This window comes from Sorghum bicolor, chromosome 4 (assembly GCF_000003195.3).
Source record: "Sorghum bicolor cultivar BTx623 chromosome 4, Sorghum_bicolor_NCBIv3, whole genome shotgun sequence".
Lineage (NCBI taxonomy): Eukaryota > Viridiplantae > Streptophyta > Magnoliopsida > Poales > Poaceae > Sorghum > Sorghum bicolor.
In genome coordinates this window covers 48,631,562-48,652,814 of record NC_012873.2, presented here as the reverse complement: position 1 = coordinate 48,652,814, position 21,253 = coordinate 48,631,562, and positions in this window count along the sequence as shown.

Below are 21,253 nucleotides of genomic sequence, written 5' to 3'. Positions count from 1 at the left end.
GTGAGCATTAAGGACCGTCAACAGTAGTATAGCATCTTTGGGAACTCCTGATATGGTAAATGTGCTACAAATCTCCAGAAAGTGTTGGAGATGAGCACTAGCATCTTCATGTGCCTTCCCACAGAACTGGTTGGATTGCACCATGTTGATAAGTCTAGGCTTGAGCTCAAATTTGCCGTCGATCTCTGCAGCGGGTCCAGTGCGGATGTTGTCCGTAGTGGGAGCTGAGAACTCGTGGATCGATTTGTTCGCTATGACTTCGAATTCTAAAGACAAGTTCCGGTGATCTTCTTGATTAGATGAAGTTTCGTGCTGAAGTGTTGATGATCTCTTCTTGAGCTTGGCTCTTGTTTTTCTGAATAACGCTTTGGGATTGTCAACAAAATTTCCTTGAAGATGTCTTCTATTCATACATTACCCTGCATAAGATAAAATAGAAAAATATCAGGGTAAAGCTGTATGAGAGAATTGATAAGCTCAACCATATTAGTGATGCGAATGATGACTCGAAATTCTATATTCATTCCTGATTAGTAATCAACCTTCCCCAGCAACGGTGCCAAAAATGCTTGTTGGGCATTCTTAACGTCACTTTCAAAAGTAGACTTAGTTTTCTAATTCTGATAACGGCGCCAAAAATGCCAAATCTATCCCTCATGCCACTTAAGCCAAGTTGTCATCCCCAGCATGACATAAGAGACGCGGTATTGAAATATGCAATTCCTAGGGGGTCCCTTGCCTCTCCTTATATAGTCCAGAGGGCAGGGTTACAGATCTGGAAGCTAATCCTAGTCGGTTACAACTGCCATAGATAGTTTGATATCAATTCCTATTCTAACCGACTAGAATCCTACTTGATCTCCATGTCTTGTTTCCTTGCGTGAAACTCCAAACAGTTGGATCAAGTCTTGAACTGCCTCGTGATGGGCCAAATCTCCTGGCCCAAGTCTAGCCGTAAGGGTATAGGGGTTTATACCCCCACACTCGCGCATTCAGATTTCTAGAACCTTGTCCTTCTTTGATCGCCATGGAGTAGAGACGAAGGTGAAGACGACAAACCAATCACCGAGAAGGAGAAGACAGCGACCGGCAACACCAAGAGACCTCCGAAAAGAAGACGAACAGCAGCAATGGAGTTGGCCAGTTGTTGGGCATTCTTAACGTCACTACCAAAAGTAGACTTAGTTTTCTAATTCTGATAACGGCGCCAAAAATGCCAAACCTATCCCTCATGCCACTTAAGCCAAGTTGTCATCCCCAGTATGACGTAAGAGACGCGGTATTGAAATATGCAATTGCTCATCTAAATAAATAATAAATGGGATCTGCAAGCGCACAGATTAATACCGATGTAGCATTTTAACCGGGAAGTATTCCAGGTATCGTTATTTATATTTTTACCACTGGGAAGGGATTCGTAATCATCAATGTTGATTATAGAATGGAATATAAGATTGAGTATCTATCATTGCATGTATAATGGAGAGCATTTATCTATCTCTAACATACAGGGATAAGTGTCACATAAAAGATATATAAAGTAATGTATAGTGACAAAGATAATTAATCTGATCAGCATAACTTAGCACAAAATCTTTATTTGGTTTTTCATGGTTATGTATAGTTATATTTTAATATATTATAAGCATATAGATAGATAGAAATACTTAGCGGAATAAATGGGGGTGCTCTCCCCTAAGCTGGATTTTGACGTAATTTCTTCTGTTGTAGCTAGCAGGTGGCAGAGGTGTATTTGAAAGTCGGCAGCATCCTGACAGCAATTAGAATGTCCTCTGTCTGCTAGTCTTCTTGATTCTTAAATTCTGTGGAGCTCAAATAGACAACAAAGCTTTGTGGAACTGATTAGGTGTTAGCATAAATATCTAGCCTTTATCATGTTGAGCCTCTTCATTAAGTGTTACTCTCTATTTTTATATTTTCATTTTATAAAGTAGAAAAAATATTTATTCTATTTTTATGTCACCACAGTGAATGTACTTATGGGTTTTATACTACTCGTATAATCACATGGGGCTTACTATTTTTAATATTTTTATTTTCTTTTTAGGATAGTATGAACATGATTAACTAAGTAAACTATTTTAAATAATTGAAAGGAAAAGGATAAATATCAAGTTTACCTCTTGGCAAGGCGTTCGGTGTTTCTAAGTCCTCCGAACGGGACTCTCCGTTTTCTCAGTTGTCCCAGTTGTCCTAGGATTTGTTGGATGGCGTAGTCGGTGCCTCCGGCAGCGCCTTCTCTTCGTGTATAGTTATCTTCTCTCTCCACACCTGACTCGGTGCTATGGTCTCCACTGGATAATTCTGTTCAAGTTGTATGTCTTCAGACCTTACAACCTCTCCTTCATAGTCTGCCCATCCATCCTTGATGATTTGCCTCCTCTGGTTACGGTTGCGTCGTCTTCTTCTTGTCGTGACCTGCTTGGAATCTTCAACTATATAATTAGGGTCAGTAAAATAGCGGCGTACCTTCTCTGAGGGGAAGTGCATGTGGACTTCTCCAGTTCCAATGTAGATGATTGCTTTAACAGTGCTGAGGAAAGGTCTCCCAAGGATGATGGGTGGATCGTACTCGTCTTCTCCCATGTCAATAACCTGAAAGTCTGTATGGACAAAATGATCGTCTATTTTGACAGGGACATCAGTTGCTATACCTTCAACCTTTCGGAATGTCTAATCTGCCATCTGGAGCTAAATGTATGTTGGTTTTAGGGGCATGGTTCCGAACAAGAGCCGATAGGTGACTGCGGCCATTATATTGACGCCTGATCCGGTGTCACAAAGTGTCTTGTAGAAGTTGTATCCATTAATGGAGCAATAGATGCTTGGCATACCTGGGTTGTCCTTCTTGGTCAGAAACGGTGACTTAAGTCGATGATCTTGACCTCCATGAACTGCAGTGACCATCTTATCTGACTCGGTCCACACTTGCTTGTTCCTATTCCTCCTGTTGGTCCTCTTCCTTGGTTCTCGTCGGGATTGCTCTGGGATTTGTGTAGTCTTGTTCTTGAAGGAAAACGTCTCCTTTCTCCCTTTGATGTAGAAACTGATCTTGGCATCACTAGCGTAGATGACAGCTCCTGAGGTGTTAAGGAATGGCCTCCCTAAGATGACGGGTGCCCTCTCATCATTACCAGTCTCTATCACCACGAAGTCTGCTGGGGCATACAAGATATCAACTCGGACGCAGAGGTTCTTCAATATTCCCTTGGGGAAACTTAACGTCCGATCTGCAAGCTGCAAACACATGGTTGTTTCTAATAAAGGATATGTAAAGAATTTTTCATAGAGTACCCTGGCATAATGTTGACACTAGAGCCAAAGTCGCAGAGTGCTTCTGGGAAGTCCACCATGCCGATAGAGATCGCGATGACGGGGCGTCTTGGATCGCCTCTCTTGACCGGCAGAAGGTCAGTAGTAACTTCAATGACGGGGTTACTCCAGTAGTTACCTGTGTCAAACATGTCTACAAGATTTGCAGATTCTAATCCTTCCGGTTGTGATGCTATACTGGGGTTAGTAGTAGGAACAACAACATCTATTTGATTTAACTGAGATTCAATCATTTTATTAAAGCTAATTTGATTCTTGATGGCAGTAGAGAAATTATCCATTCTACTATTTATATTTTCTAGCATTTTATCATTTCATGCCAATTTCTTAGATAGGTTATCCATTAGCTTTCCTTGATTAGACACTAACTCTCTCAGAGGTGGAAAATTATTATTATTATTATTGTAAGAATTGTTACCTTGATAATTACGTGAGTAGTTAGGCCTCTGTTGATTCCAACCTTGATTTTGTTGAGGACGGTTGTAGTAGTAGTTGTTGTTGTTGTTGTTGATGTAGTTCACGTCCTCAAGCATCTCAGGGCAGTGATTGCCTGAGTGTCCGGTGTCTCCACATTCCTCACAAGTCATGTGAGAATCGTAGATGTGCATGACTTCTTTCTTGTCTCCAGCTCTATCATCGAGCTTCTTCATGAGCAGGTCTAGCTTAGCAGGCAGCATGTCTACCTCCTTGAGCTGGTGCATACCTCCACCTCTCTTGCGTGTCTGGGTCCTTTCTTCATTCCAGCCTTGGTTGGACGCCATCTTCTCCACAAGAGATGTGGCTTGTGGTATGGTGAGTGATAGGAATGCTCCTCCACCTGCGGCATCCATGGTCTCTCGGGCACTATTACCGAGCCCATGATAAAATGTCTGCATCAATAGCCAGCTCTCCATTCCATGATGGGGACATTCTAGGATGTAGTCTTGGAAGCGCCCCCATACTTCTAGAACAGATTCATTATGTTGTTGCTTAAAACTTGTAATTTTCCCACGGAGAGCATTGGTCTTGCCCATGGGAAAGAACTTAGCCAAAAAGTTTGTGGAGCAGAGTGCCCACGTAGTATTCTTCTCCTTTGTAGCGTAGAACCACTGCTTCGCTCTCCCCAACAGTGAGAATGGGAAGAGGCGAAGTAGTATAGCATCTCTGGGGATTCCTGATATGGTGAATGTGCTGCAAATCTCCAGGAAGTGTTGGAGATGAGCACTAGCATCTTCGTGTGCCTTCCCACAGAACTGGTTGGATTGCACCATGTTGATAAGTCCAGGCTTGAGCTCAAAGTTGCCGTCGATCTCTGCAATAGGTCCAGTACGGATGTTGTCTGTAGTGGGAGCTGAGAACTCACGGATCGATTTGTTCGCCATGACTTCGAATTCTGAAGACAAGTTCCGGGTGAAACTTCGGTGATCTTCTTGATTAGATGAAGCTTCGTGCTGAAGTGTTGATGATCTCTTCTTGAGCTTGGCTCTTGTTTTTCTGAATAATGCTTCGGGATTGTCAACAAAATTTCCTGTAAGATGTCTTCTATTCATGCATTACGCTACATAAAATAAAACAGAAAAATATCAGGGTAAAACTGTATGAGAGAATTGATAATCTCAATCATATTAGTGATGCAAATGATGACTCGAAATTCCATATTCATTCCTGATTAGTAATCAACCTTCCCCGGCAACGGCACCAAAAATGCTTGTTGGGCATTCTTAACGTCACTACCAAAAGTAGACTTAGTTTTCTAATTCTGATAACGGCGCCAAAAAATGTCAAACCTATCCCTCATGCCACTTAAGCCAAGTTGTCATCCCTAGCATGACATGAAAGACGCGGTATTGAAATATGCAATTGCTCTTCTAAATAAATAATAAATGGGATCTGCAAGCGCACAGATTAATACCGATGTAGCATTTTAACCAGAAAGTATTCCAGGTATCGTTATTTATATTTTTACCACTGGGAAGGGATTGTCAATGTTGATTATGGAACGGAATATAAGTTTGAGTATCTATCATTGCATGTGTAATTGAGAGCATTTATCTATCTCTTTCATACAGGGATAAGTGTCACATAAGATATAGATAAAGTATAAATGGTGACAAAGATAATTAATCTGATCAGTATAACTTAGCCACATATAAATATGATAAGCACCTCGATAGATATTCTAGCAAGTCATTAGCATAGAATTAGGACGAACTACAAGAATATTTCCTAAGTTATTTTTAACTATAAAGTCTTGCATATCATAGTTAGTGCAATTATACTTGGCAATCATTGCGAGAAAGGACTACGCCCATGCATAGTGATATTATCAAGGAATATGAGAAATATAGCAATCACTCCCCTGTAATAATATTGCTCTGTCAGCTCTATACACGAGAGGGGGACTATATAAGAATCAATGGAGCTGTCACTACCACAAACTACCCCACGATCCGGCATATAGGGTACAGCAGATAAATACGTTATAGGCACCACGCCTACACAATACTTATCATTTATCCACTGTACACATGGATAAACGCTATACGATCCTAAACATGTATATAATTCAAATCTAACTAAGCCAAGCATATAACTATGATAAACTAAGAACAATATAATTGCGAATATAAACAAGTAGAGCAAAGTCATAATCAATATATTGAAGTAGAACAAACTTATATTCATAATATTGAAGAACAAAGATGAACAATTGAAGAACAGTAGAGGAATTACCAAGAATCCTCTTGACAGATCCGGAAACCAATCGAAGATTGACTCCTTCTAGTTCTAATCCTATGTAGCTATGCTAAACTAGAGATCTAATTGATGTGGTGGCTCTAGGGCTTGATCAGAGGCTTCTTCTCTTAAGATGAATAATGAATTAGTGGTTCAGAGGTCCTCTCCTCCAGGGGCCAGGGGGGTCTGGTTATATAGTCCTTCCAAGTGAATATGGGCCGTTGGATCAAACCGACATTAATCGCACGATTTTCCTTGATCCTTTAGGTCGGTGGAGCATGATCCGCGAAGTTGAAGCTGAATGGCCCCGAGGCCAGGGCAGGCGCCCTGCCCCCGAGCCCGTCTGGTCTCCCGTTCGTTCCCGTGGCTTCTGAACTCTTCTAGATGTAGGATAATTGCGCGGCACGTTAATATCTCTATGTAAACCCGACGTGTGGGCCTTTCTTTCATAATTCCTGATAACCCCCTGCAGAAATAGACAAACACCAAAACTCGTAGAATTCTGTCAGATAAAACCCTAAGTCTGGGTGTCGGTTGCATTTGGATCCTTTTCTTTGTTTATTTGTTAATTAAATTTGATACTTAAGGACCGTCAACACTGGGCACCAAATTAAACCTGTCATGGGTCATGGGTTTTTTAGCGGATAAATTTATGTTCATGGGCATGGGTTTGGGCCAAAGAAAAAATAGCGGGCTATAGCGGCGCTATAGTTGTTGGACAGGCTTGCCGCTAAGCTATTTGTATTTTTTCCGCTATCCCAACTTTCACCGCTATTACGCGCTATAGCGCCGCTAAGTTACATTTGTTACAACAAATTTCACCCCTATTACGCCTATATCGCCTCTATGATAAATTTTCTCGGTTTGACTCTCAAAACTCCATCTTAGACTAGATTATCATTTATCATTTGCAACTAATTTGGTATTTCGGACAATGAAGCTTTCATGAACCATGTTGTAATGTCATATTGGTATTTTGTAATGTTACCTAGACTTATGAAAACATATTTTTATTCATCAAAATTTATAATTACCATGTCTTTTTCATCAATTACTCGTGTTTTTATGTATTTTTACCCTAAAAACGATATTTGTCATAGCATCGCTATAGCTGCATAGCTGCTGAAAAGCCCTATTTTCAATAGCCTGCTATTTTAAACTTTGGTTTGGATTAACAAAATCCAGCGGATTTGTACCCGTTGCCATCTTAGGCTGTAAGCATAAATTTTATGAAACTGCTAGTTGTGAGGCTAAGATTGAGAGGGAAAAGGAAAAACAATTGGTATATACTCCGTACTTTCAAATGACAGTGACTAGTGAGAGCCGCAGTGCCGCACGCGAGGTGAAGCCTACGCGTTAGATGTGAAAATTTTTTGGATTTCGCTACTGTAGTACTTTCATTTGTTTGTGACAAATATTGCTCAATTATAAACTAACTAGGGTCAAAAGATTCATCTCACGATTTACAGGCAAACTGTGTAATTAGTTTTTGTTTTTATCTGTATTTAATGTTTCATGCATGTGCGGTAACCCGCGACGGGAAATTTTGAAAAAAAAAATTAATTTTTGGATGAACTAAACAAAGCCTATGTAGAGAGGCTATAGCTACATGTAAGTGCGACACGAACTGCAGGCCTGTAGCATTTCGGCAGGACGCTCTAACAACCTTTGCATCAGGCAAAGCAAGCCAAACAAATGTGTGGATCTAAGAGAACGAAGGAGCGACATATTTCAATTCCATTCATCTGTTGGATTCTTCCTGTGACTCTCGCACGATTCCGGTCCATAAACACACCAATATATATTCAAATAAGCTGGTGGTTGACACGATTTCAGTTGGCCTTGTTTAATTAGTTACAAAATTTTTTGCAAAATGAACAATGTAGCACTTTCGTTTGTATTTAACAAATATTGTCTAATTATAAACTAATTAGGCTCAAAAAATTCATCTCGTAAATTATAATAAAACTGTGCAATTAGTTATTTTTTAATTTATATTTAATGTTCTATGCATGTGCCGTAAGATTCAATGTAACGATAAATCTGAAAAACTTTGCAAAATTTCTAGAAAACTAAAAGAGACCAAAGTTTCAAGCATGTGCCGGTGAAACTAGAGTAAACGGTGTGGTAGAGGGGGGGGGAAATGTCATTCAATTCCATTCATCTCTTGGATTGTTCTAGTGACTCTCGCGCGATTCCAGTTCATAAACACCAATTCAAACAAGCTGGTGGTTGACACGATTTTAGTTGACCTTGTTTAGTTGTAAAAAATTTTACAAAATGAACATCGTAGCATTTTCATTTATATTTAACAAATATTGTCTAATTATGAACTAATTAGATTCAAAAGATTCGTCTCGCAAATTACAGATAAACTGTGCAATTAGTTATTTTTTAATCTATATTTAATGCTTTATGCATGTACCGCAAGATTTAATGTGACGATGAATCTAAAAAAATTTTACAAAATTTCTGGAAAACTAAACGAGGCCAAAGTTTCAACCATGTGCCGGTGAAACTAGAGTAAACGGTGTGGTAGAGCCGTAGAGGAGGGGGAAATGCCATTCAATTCCATTCATCTCGTGGATTGTTTATGTGACTTGCGCGCAATTCGAGTCCATAAACACCAATTCAAACAAGCTGGTGGTTGACACGATTTCAGTTGGCCTTGTTTAGTTGCAAAAGTTTTTACAAAATAAACAATGTAGCACTTCCATTTGTATCTGACAAATATTGTCTAATCATGAGCTAATTAGACTCAAAAGATTTGTGTCACAAATTACAGTTAAACTGTACAATTAGTTATTTTTAATCTATATTTAATATTTTATGCATGTATCGTAAGATTTAATGTGACAACTGGAAAATTTTGCAAAATTTCTGGAGAAACTAAACGAGGCCAAAGTTTCAACAATGTGCCGGTGAAACTAGAGTAAACGGTGTGGTAGAGGAGGGGCAAATGCCAAAAATCAGTATTATTAAGTGGTAGGGGTGGGCCAGCCGTATAGCTAATTAGACTCAAGAGATTTGTCTCGCAAATTACAGATAAACTGTACAATTAGTTATTTTTTAATCTATATTTAATGCTCTATGCATGTACCGCAAGATTCAATGTGACGGCTGGAAAATTTTGCAAAATTTCTAGAGAAACTTAACGAGGCCAAAGTTCCAAGCATGTGCCGGTGAAACTAGAGTAAACGGTTGTAACATCCAAAAATTCACCTTCAAAAATCACTCGCATTAAAAATTATTTTCAAAATATATTTTAAAAACTATAAATTATTTGAGCTCTATAGTATCTCCATCTAATCCATCCATATTTTTTTTCGCGCACAAATAACAGCAAATACCAGCAAGCTTACATGCAAGAAAACATAGCAGTGCACCTACACGAATATATATCTCATGCATGCATGCAGGACGAGCATGCACCGTCCATTTGCATGCACCTGCATGCAAGGACATGGTGATTAGGCACCGTCCATTTGCATGCATCGTGCATGCAAATTAGGCACCGACCATGCGCTACAGTAGCATTTTTTAATGACAACGAGCTGAGCACTCTGGCCTATAAAAAGGCACTCTCGGATGCTCACTCTCACCACCCGAGAAACACGTTCACTCACTCGCTCACTCGCTCTCACTTCGCGTATACCGTATACGGCCATACGCACAAGCCGAGCTCGACTGTAGTCGCAAGACGAGGTGAGCAGCTCATGAGCATCTCCTTGCTCTTCTCTGTCTTTCTGTAGTATTTTCCTGTATTTTTCTTTGTATTTGTCTGTACCGGTTCATTGTCAAGAACTCCACGAATTGAACCATGACACACAGAAGAGCTCTAATGATCCCTGCTAATTTATCTCTTCTTATGCATGTGTGGGCCATAAGCATTAATTTCACCAAATAGCACATGCATGCATGCACTACCAGCCAAGCAAATGCCCACGTGAAGCATCCATTCCTTAATCATCGTTAGCCTTTTTCGCATGATTAAATTCTGGCCATTTTACAAATACCACATACTAACTCTGATTTTAATAATTCTTTTTCCTAAATTCATCTAAAATCATGATCTACCTCTCATATTAATTTTACGATTTTTGGAGCTCATTTGAATCTATGTGATTATTTATATGTGCTTGTTGTCTGTGTCGGTCGTCGCGTATTTTAGCTGACGGAGTGAACGAGCCGGAGAACAAGAACGTTGGAGACGAGTACCGCGAGTTTGACGCCGAGGACCCGGACTGACAGCAAGAGTTTGCTGAGGACGCCGACGAAGGCAAGTCCAACCGATTCCCTGTGATGCATATTGATCCTATTTTTAAACACAACTCGTAGAAGCCGTTTTAAATATTGCATGTACGATATATGTACGAAGTATTTTCGCTGCTTAGTTAAAACCTGTTAAATAGCCATCCTTGAATTGATATTACCCGGTAATTGTCTTGTTCAAGCCTAGGAACAAATAATATGCTATGACAGAAATATTATTCTTTAGTATGCTTAGGACTTGTTACTCATCCTGGATACTCATCGCTATATTTTTCAAATATAATGATTTTAAAAGTAAAAGGTGTGAGTGGTGAAAATAAATTGTGGGTATTGTGAAAGGGTTAATGAACAAGTTATAGATGTGATTACTATGTAGATGAGGCGGATGGGATCTCTTTTGGGGATGCCCTGGTGTTGTGGCTTATACCTTACGGGGTTAAGCGTGAAGATATCCGCCTTGTCTCGATTAAGGACTGAGTTGATGATTCATCTTGCCTAACTCATTTATCGTACAACCACTCGCCTTGCATGGGAAATGCTTAGTCTAAATCCCTCTAGTTAGTATGGCAATCACCTGGAGGCAGGTGTGCAACGGGACACTAAGTGATGTATGTGAAATTGTGGAAATATATGAAAAGAGCTTTGTGAATTATTGTGGTATCATGACATGTGGCCTTAGTGTTCCCGTGGTGAGCGCCATTACTTCTCTATGGAGGGTAATGACTTTGATGGATCTGTGCTTGCACGACGGTGTAAGTTATGGTATCCTACTTGTGGGAAAAAGTGTACAACCTCTACAGAGTGTAAATCTATCTGGATAGCCGTGTCCGCGGTCTCGGACGGGTTATGGTTTGGTTTCAACAACTAGATTGGTTGGGATGAGTGAAAACATGTGAGAGAGTGTGATTTTGGAAATAAATGGTTGACTGCCATTGTGTTGTGGGAACAAGGGTTCAACAACACTTAAAATTATGAACAAACCCCCATTTTCAGGAATACTATCATGTATGGAAAAAGATGTCTTTTACAACGGTATTTGTGAAATGAAACCTTGCATGTGTAAAAAGATAGCTTTATGCAAATAAAACTAAGCCTCCTCCTTGATTTATCCATATGCATATATATTGTTACCCCCTTCCGTAGGGTAAGGTTGGATTTGCTGAGTACTTTGTACTCACCCTTGCTTTATTAAACAGAGGAAGATCCGGACTTAAATCCTGAAGTGGCGTTCGAGTAAGGTCGTGTCTGCACCCAACTAAGCCTGTGGCATTGGGACTCGTCAGATGTTCGATTGTGATATCGTTTGTTTCTGGGTCCTTTGGACCTATGTTGTATTTTGGTGTCTTATTATTATAGCGTGCCTTCCTTGTCCACGCTTTCCGAGACTACTGCGCTGAAACTTATCTGATGTAATAAATGTGTTACTAGCCTCCTGGGACTAGTATTGTATCACATTTGAGTTCCTGGTTTACCATGGGCGCTTCAGGTGGTATCAGAGCCGTAGTTGGCTGTAGGACGCGACCTTAGGCTTTTCTGGACCAGTATTTTACTAAATAAACGTATTTTACAAAAGTTCTTACCCTCTTCCCTCTATTGGAAAAAATATTTACTCTCATCTATGTCTCTCAGATGGCAGAAGGAGTTTGGACCAGCAGTTACTGTCTAAGTGTAGAAGGCTTTCCCAAGCTCTTGTATGCTACCATGCAGAAACTTGGAATCAAGGATCGTCCAGAATATGAAGGTAGAGAATATGAAGAGCATGAGACCGAGCGGTGTGAAGTTACCGTCTATATTGGAAAAAGTGAGGACTCCCCTAACATAGCCGAAGCTTGGAGCATGACTGCGACCGGGTTTCGGTTTGCAGATACATATCAAGCCGTCGCCCGCAAAGCCTTGAGGTACCTATGCCAGATCTACGAGAAGCCCATCACCCGTACACCCATGAGGTTCTTTCCACCCGACGAAAAAGACCGACCAGTTTGGAGGACCCGCATGGAGCTCTTGCAAGGACGTTACTCACTTGAAGATGACCCAACTGTGGTATTCATGACCACATACCTACTTGCTCTAGATAAGCAATATGATGAGCAGGCCTCAGAGTTAAGGAAGTGCATCCATCGTGCGGAGGAAGCCGAGATCATAGTTAGAAAGCTCCATGTGCAGCTCGCGGAAGCTCAGGCCCAAGCAGCTGCAGTCGAGAGTCGTGAAACTGCCATTGCTGAAGTCTTGAAGGCAGCTGAAGACCGCCATGCTCAGGAGTTGAAGGATGCCTACCTTATCACCAGGATCAAAAGAAGGATGTTAGCAGAGGAAGACCAAGAGCCCATAGTCCAAAAAGGTATCCCAATCATGTCCCTAAAAACCAAAAGAAAGATGGACATAGAAGGGCCATCAGCTCCCCCACCCACAGAAGCCTCTCATGAAGCTTTAGAGTTGGAGCCCAGTAAGAAAGAAGGATTTCCCCTCCTCACCCAGCCACCACCAAAAGAAGATGGTGACCCACCTCTTAGTCCAAAGGAAGAACCACAGATGCCAGAAGCATGATCCACCTCAACACTAAGGGAATGAAGCCGTTTCGTCCGAAAATGTTGAAGATTAGTATCACTTAGTTCCTCCTTTTTGTCTTGGGGAAGTGAAGTTTACTTCACTTTTGTTCAACCCCCCAAAGTAGATGAACCGTATTACGCTTATTTCCTCCATTACTATGTTGTAAACCGCCCTCTTATTCAAAATATATTTGTGCTTGTTGGTTGTGCTAAATAATTGAGTGCTCTATGTTGTTCCCTTACGGGATAGCAAGTGTTAAAACTTGCACCTTTTTAAAATATAACGTCGTAACAAAAAAAACAACATCACTCAACAGATCTAACCCTTATCTAATGCTTTCTCATCTTAACCAACAGATGCCTCCCAAACCAGCTACCCGCTCTCAACCAAGTGGTCGTGCAGCTAGTAGACAAAGCCAAAATCCAAATGGAAGTCAAGCCAATGCAAATGTGGATGGTATTCATGAAGATGAAGTGAGTCAGACTAGGAACCATAATGAAGGAGATGACTTGCCCCCTCCTCCAGTAATTGACTTAGCACAAGTCATGGCAACTCAGACTCGCCTTCTGGAGACCTTGGCTCAAGGCATGAACCGCCCTAGGAACAACCGTGGAGCCGGAGTCCAAGACAAGATGACTGAGTTCATGAAGCTTAAACCACCCACCTTTACTGGATCTGACAACCCCATGGAAGCAGATGATTGGCTTAAGGTGATTGAAAGAAAGTTGGACACAATCCACTGTGATGGAAGGGATAGAGTTCTGCTAGCATCTCATCAGCTGACAGGAATTGCCCTTTCTTGGTGGGAAGCCTATAGTGGAGCTGTGGACAATGCCAACACGATCACATGGAAAGAATTTGTGGATGAATTCTGCCGGTACCACATTCCAGATGGAATCATGAAGCTGAAGGCTGATGAATTTCGCAACTTGAAGCAAGGAAATAAAACCCTGAGTGAATACATCTTCTAATTCACTGAGTTGTCTCGCTATGCCCTAGAATTGGTCAACACTGATGCTAAGAAGCAGACAAAGTTCATAGAAGGATTGACCTGTGAGCTTAGAACCCTCATGACCCCACAGATCTATCCAGACTTCAACACCTTGATGAACAGGACCATTCTGACTGATGTGGCCAAGACTGAAGAAAGGAAAGAGAACAAGCGCAAGTTTCTAGAGCGCAAGGTTCAAGATGGTGCTAGATCCCAGAGGCTGAAAACCTTTAGCCAACCAAACCAGCGGACCCAAGCCCCAATGCAGTTTCGCTCTCCTGCTAGTGTCTCCAATAACCAAATGCAGTCATCATATCAGCCCAAGACAACCTATCAGAATCAAACTTATGGCAAGACTCAACAGAACAGCACTGGTCAAGTCACAAACAATGTTAGGACTTGCTTTAATTGCCATGAGACTGGACACTACATAGCCAACTGTCCCTACAAGAACAACCCACCAGCAGTATCCACTCAGTCCCACACCGTTAATGGACCAAGACCTGCAGTGTCAGGAGTCAACCGTGGATTCCCTCGCAACAATAGCAACACCAACAATAATAGCTAGATGATGAAGCAACCTCAACAATCCTATGGTAGAGCCCGTGTCAACCATATTCATGCTCAGGATTCTCAGACTGCTTCAGGAGTGGTACTTGGTGAGTTCTTAGTCGATTCAGTACTTGCAACAGTATTATTTGATTCTGGAGCATCACATTCATTCATATCATCAAGTTTTGTTGAGAAGCATCAAATACTCACAGTACTACTAAAGTTACCCCTAATAACCCGAACACCTGGGTCTGACATCAAATGTCATCTAGGTTGTTCAAATGTAAGAATCATTCTAACTGGGGTAGTTTTCTTAGCAGACTTAGTAGTGCTCAAGTCCAAAGGAATAGATGTTATCCTTGGAATGGATTGGTTAACCAGACACAATGGAATTATTAGTTGTGCAACCAAGGAAGTATCATTAGTTAACCATGAAGGGATTAAAGTGAAATGCCAAACCCGAGGGTCTAAAGTTAATCCAATGGTCTTCAACTTGGATGCAAGGACCATAGAGGAAGTACCAATAGTGCAAGAATACCCTGATGTATTCCCTGAGGAACTACCTGGGATGCCACCAGACAGGGATATAGAGTTCATCATTGATCTTATCCCCGGGACTGCCCCCATAGCCAAGAGACCTTACAGAATGGCTCCAGCAGAGTTAGCTGAACTGAAAGAGCAGCTAAGAGAATTGCAGCAGAAAGGCTATATTAGACCTAGTTCTTCACCATGGGGAGCCCCAGTTTTGTTTGTGAAGAAGAAACATGGAAGTATGAGGATGTGTGTGGATTATAGATCCCTAAATGAAGTCACCATCAAGAATAAGTATCCCCTGCCAAGGATAGATGATCTTTTTGATCAGCTTAAAGGAGCCAAGTATTTCTCTAAGATTGATTTGAGATCAGGTTATCACCAGCTCAAGATCAAGAATAGTGATGTTCCCAAGACAGCCTTTGTAACCAGATATGGACAATATGAGTTTACAGTGATGTCCTTTGGATTAACCAATGCCCCTACCTATTTCATGAACCTCATGAATAAGGTATTCATGGAAGAGTTAGATAAGTTTGTTGTAGTCTTCATTGATGACATACTTATCTACTCTAAGAGTGCTGAAGAACATGGGCAACACTTGAGAGTAGTGTTGGAAAAGCTTAGAAGACACAAGTTGTATGCTAAATTCAGCAAGTGTGAATTTTGGCTTGAGAAGGTTGCATTTCTAGGCCATATCTTGACAGCTGAAGGAGTTGCAGTTGACCCTGAGAAAGTAGAAGCTGTCTCCCATTGGCAGCAACCCACCAATGTGAGTGAGGTTAGAAGTTTTCTTGGATTAGCTGGATACTATCGAAGGTTTATAGAAGGATTTTCCAAGATAGCCAGACCCATGACAGAGCTTCTTAGGAAGGATAAGAAATTCACTTGGACAGAATCATGTGAGAAGAGTTTCCAAGAGTTGAGGAAGAGACTGACAACAGCACCAGTGTTAACTTTACCAGACATTCACCAAGATTTCATCATATACTGTGATGCCTAGGTTTAGGATGTGTTCTCATGCAAGGAGGAAAAGTGGTTGCTTATGCATCCCGTCAGCTTAGACCTCATGAGCAAAATTACCCTACCCATGATTTGGAGTTAGCAGAGATAGTACATGCTCTCAAGATTTGGAGGCACTACCTCATTGGAAACAAGTGTGAAATATACACTGATCACAAGAGTTTGAAGTACATCTTCACACAGTCAGACTTGAACCTAAGGCAAAGAAGATGGTTGGAATTGATCAAGGACTACAACCTTGAGATTCATTACCACCCAAGAAAGGCCAACGTGGTAGCAGATGCCCTAAGTAGAAGGTCATATGGTCAGCAGTTGGTGCCTAAGAACACTCACCTACAAGAAGAGATAGCACAGTTGAACATGCATATAGTACGCCAACCTCAAAATGGCAGTCTGATATTGCAGCCAACTCTTGTGGAAGAAATCAAACAGACACAACATAAGGATAAGGATCTGATGAAGATTCGTGAGCAAACTGGAGAAAATAAAGCTCCACACTTCAGAGTGGATAACAAAGGAGTATTGTGGTATAAAAACAGGATTTGTGTGCCCAAGGAGGGAAAGTTTCAAGAATTAATCCTTGATGAAGCCCATAACTCAGCTTATTCTATCCACCCTGGTGCCACCAAGATGTACGTGGACCTAAAAGAAAGATATTGGTGGAATGGCATGAAGGCTGATGTGGCACGATTTGTTGCACAATGTGATGTTTGCCAAAGGGTTAAAGCGGAGCATCAAAAACCAGCAGGCTTGCTCCAGCCATTGCCTATTCCTGTTTGGAAATGGGATGAGATAGGCATGGATTTTGTGAATGGATTACCCAAAACTCTGAAAGGAAATGATTCAATATGGGTAAAAGTGGACCGCCTTACCAAGGTTGCTCACTTTATACCTGTGCGCACCAAATATAGTGGAGACAAGTTAGCCCAGTTATATGTGGATAACATAGTCAAATCGCATGGTGTGCCAAGTAGGATTGTATCTTACCGAGGTACCCAATTTACCTCTAAGTTCTGGAAAAGTTTGCATGAAGCTATGGGAACCAAGCTAGATTTTAGCTCAGCTTATCATCCTCAAACAGATGGTCAGACTGAAAGAATAAACCAGATTATGGAAGATATGCTAAGAGCATGTGTGCTCACGTATGGTAAAGATTGGGAGAAAAGCCTAACTTATGCAGAGTTCTCCTATAATAACAGTTACCAAGCTAGTTTGGGCATGTCACCTTTTGAGGCTCTATATGGAAGAAAATGTAGAACCCCATTGATGTGGTCAGAAGTTGGAGAACGAACCTTGCTTGGACCAGCCCTTATAAAAGAAGCAGAAGATCGTGTAGCTGAAATCAGAGAAAAATTAAAAGAGGCACAATCACGTCAAAAGAGCTATTCTGATAAAAGAAGGAGAGAGTTAAGTTTTGCAGTTGGAGATTTTGTGTATGTCAAAGTCTCTCGTATTCGAGGAACTCGAAGGTTCCAAGTTAGAGGCAAGCTAGCACCTCGGTATATTGGACCATATCAAGTATTACAGAGGATTGGAGCTGTAGCCTATCGTGTTCGGCTACCTGAAGAAATGTCAGATATACACAAGGTGTTTCATGTCTCCCAATTGAAGAAATGTCTCAGAGTGCCAGAGGAACAAATATCACCAGATACAGTTGATTTACAAGATGACCTAAGATATCAAGAAGTGCCAATAAAAATCCTAGACACAGTCACCAAGCAAACTCGAACAACAACAGTCCGAATTTGTCGTGTTCAGTGGAGTAGACACACTGAAGCTGAAGCAACATGGGAAAGAGAAGATGCCCTGAGAAAAGAATTTCCACATCTATTTAGGACCCAGCCGAATCTCGAGGACGAGATTCCTTTTAAGTGGGGTAGGTTTGTAACATCCCAAAAATTCACCTTCAAAAATCACTCGCATTAAAAATTATTTTCAAAATATATTTTAAAAACTATAAATCATTTGAGCTCTATAGTATCTCCATCTAATCCATCCATATTTTTTTTCGCGCACAAATAACAGCAAATACCAGCAAGCTTACATGCAAGAAAACATAGCAGTGCACCTACACGAATATATATCTCATGCATGCATGCAAGACGAGCATGCACCGTCCATTTGCATGCACCTGCATGCAAGGACACGGTGATTAGGCACCGTCCATTTGCATGCATCGTGCATGCAAATTAGGCACCGACCATGCGCTACAGTAGCATTTTTTAATGACAACGAGCTGAGCACTCTGGCCTATAAAAAGGCACTCTCGGGTGCTCACTCTCACCACCCGAGAAACACGTTCACTCACTCGCTCACTCGCTCTCACTTCGCGTATACCGTATACGGCCATACGCACAAGCCGAGCTCGACTGTAGTCGCAAGACGAGGTGAGCAGCTCATGAGCATCTCCTTGCTCTTCTCTGTCTTTCTGTAGTATTTTCCTGTATTTTTCTTTGTATTTGTCTGTACCGGTTCATTGTCAAGAACTCCACGAATTGAACCATGACACACAGAAGAGCTCTAATGATCCCTGCTAATTTATCTCTTCTTATGCATGTGTGGGCCATAAGCATTAATTTCACCAAATAGCACATGCATGCATGCACTACCAGCCAAGCAAATGCCCACGTGAAGCATCCATTCCTTAATCATCGTTAGCCTTTTTCGCATGATTAAATTCTGGCCATTTTACAAATACCACATGCTAACTCTGATTTTAATAATTCTTTTTCCTAAATTCATCTAAAATCATGATCTACCTCTCATATTAATTTCACGATTTTTGGAGCTCATTTGAATCTATGTGATTATTTATCTGTGCTTGTTGTCTGTGTCGGTCGTCACGTATTTTAGCTGACGGAGTGAACGAGCCGGAGAACGAGAACGTTGGAGACGAGTACCGCGAGTTTGACGCCGAGGACCCGGACTGTCAGCAAGAGTTTGCTGAGGACGCCGACGGAGGCAAGTCCAACCGATTTCCTTTTATGCATATTGATCTTATTTTTAAACACAACCCGTATAAGCCGTTTTAAATATTGCATGTACGATATATGTACGAAGTATTTTCGCTGCTTAGTTAAAACCTGTTGAATAGCCATCCTTGAATTGATATTACCCGGTAATTGTCTTATTCAAGCCTAGGAACAAATAATATGCTATGACAGAAATATTATTATTTAGTATGCTTAGGACTTGTTACTCATCCTGGATACTCATCGCTATATTTTTCAAATATAATGATTTTAAAAGTAAAAGGTGTGAGTGGTGAAAATAAATTGTGGGTATTGTGAAAGGGTTAATGAACAAGTTATAGATGTGATTACTATGTAGATGAGGCGGATGAGATCTCTTTTGGGGATGCCCTGGTGTTGTGGCTTATATCTTACGGGGTTAAGCGTGAAGATATCCGCCTTGTCTCGATTAAGGACTGAGTTGATGATTCATCTTGCCTAACTCATTTATCGTACAACCACTCACCTTGCATGGGAAAGGCTTAGTCTAAATCCCTCTAGTTAGTATGGCAATCACCTGGAGGCAGGTGTGCAACGGGACACTAAGTGATGTATGTGAAATTGTGGAAATATATGAAAAGAGCTTTGTGAATTATTGTGGTATCATGACATGTGGCCTTAGTGTTTCCGTGGTGAGCGCCATTACTTAGCTATGGAGGGTAATGACTTTGATGGATCTGTGCTTGCACGACGGTGTAAGTTATGGTATCCTACTTGTGGGAAAAGTGTACAACCTCTGCAGAGTGTAAATCTATCTGGATAGTCGTGTCCGCGGTCTCGGACGGGTTATGGTTTGGTTTCAACAACTAGATTGGTTGGGATGAGTGAAAACATGTGAGAGAGTGTGATTTTGGAAATAAATGGTTGACTGCCATTGTGTTGTGGGAACAAGGGTTCAACAACACTTAAAATTATGAACAAACCCCCATTTTCAGGAATACTATCATGTATGGAAAAAGAGGTCTTTTACAACAGTATTTGTGAAATGAAACCTTGCATGTGTAAAAAGATAGCTTTATGCAAATAAAACTAAGCCTCCTCCTTGATTTATCCATATGCATATATATTGTTACCCCCTTCCGTAGGGTAAGGTTGGATTTGCTGAGTACTTTGTACTCACCCTTGCTTTATTAAACAGAGGAAGATCCGGTCTTCGATCCTGAAGTGGCGTTTGAGTAAGGTCGTGTCTGCACCCAACTAAGCCTGTGGCATTGGGACTCGTCAGATGTTCGATTGTGATATCGTTTGTTTCTGGGTCCTTTGGACCTATGTTGTATTTTGGTGTCTTATTATTATAGCGTGCCTTCCTTGTCCACGCTTTCCGAGACTACTGCGCTGAAACTTATCTGATGTAATAAATGTGTTACTAGCCTCCTAGGACTAGTATTGTATCACATTTGAGTTCCTGGTTTACCAGGGGCGCTTCAACGGTGTGGTAGAGGTGGGGGAAATGCCATTCAATTCCATTCATCTCTTGGATTGTTCCGGTGACTCTCGCGCGATTCCAGTTCATAAACATCAATTCAAGTAGTTGACACGATTTTAGTTGACCTTGTTTAGTTGCCAAAAAAATTACAAAATGAAGATGGTAACATTTTCATTTATATTTGACAAATATCTTATGAACTAATTAGATTCAAAGGATTCGTCTCGCAAATTACAGATAAACTGTGCAATTAGTTATTTTTAAATTTATATTTAATGCTTCATACATGTACCGCAAGATTTAATGTGACGATGAATCTAAAAATTTTTGCAAAATTTCTGGAAAACTAAACGTGGCCAAAGTTTCAACCATGTGCCAGTGAAACTAGAGTAAACGGTGTGGTAGAGGAGGGGGAAATGCCATTCAATTCCATTCATCTCGTGGATTGTTCATGTGACTTTTCGCTCGATTCGAGTCCATAAACACCAATTCAAACAAGCTGGTGGTTGACACGATTTCAGTTGGCCTTGTTTAGTTGCAAAAGTTTTTGCAAAATAAACAATGTAGCACTTCCATTTGTATCTGACAAATATTGTCTAATCATGAGTTAATTAGACTCAAAAGATTTGTCTCGCAAATTACAGGTAAACTGTACAATTAGTTATTTTTTTAATCTATATTTAATGCTCTATGCATATACCGCAAGATTTAACGTGACAGCTGGAAAATTTTGTAAAATTTCTGGAGAAACTAAACGAGGCCAAAGTTCCAACCATGTGCCGGTGAAACTAGAGTAAACGGTGTGGTAGAGGAGGGGAAAATGCCAAAAAT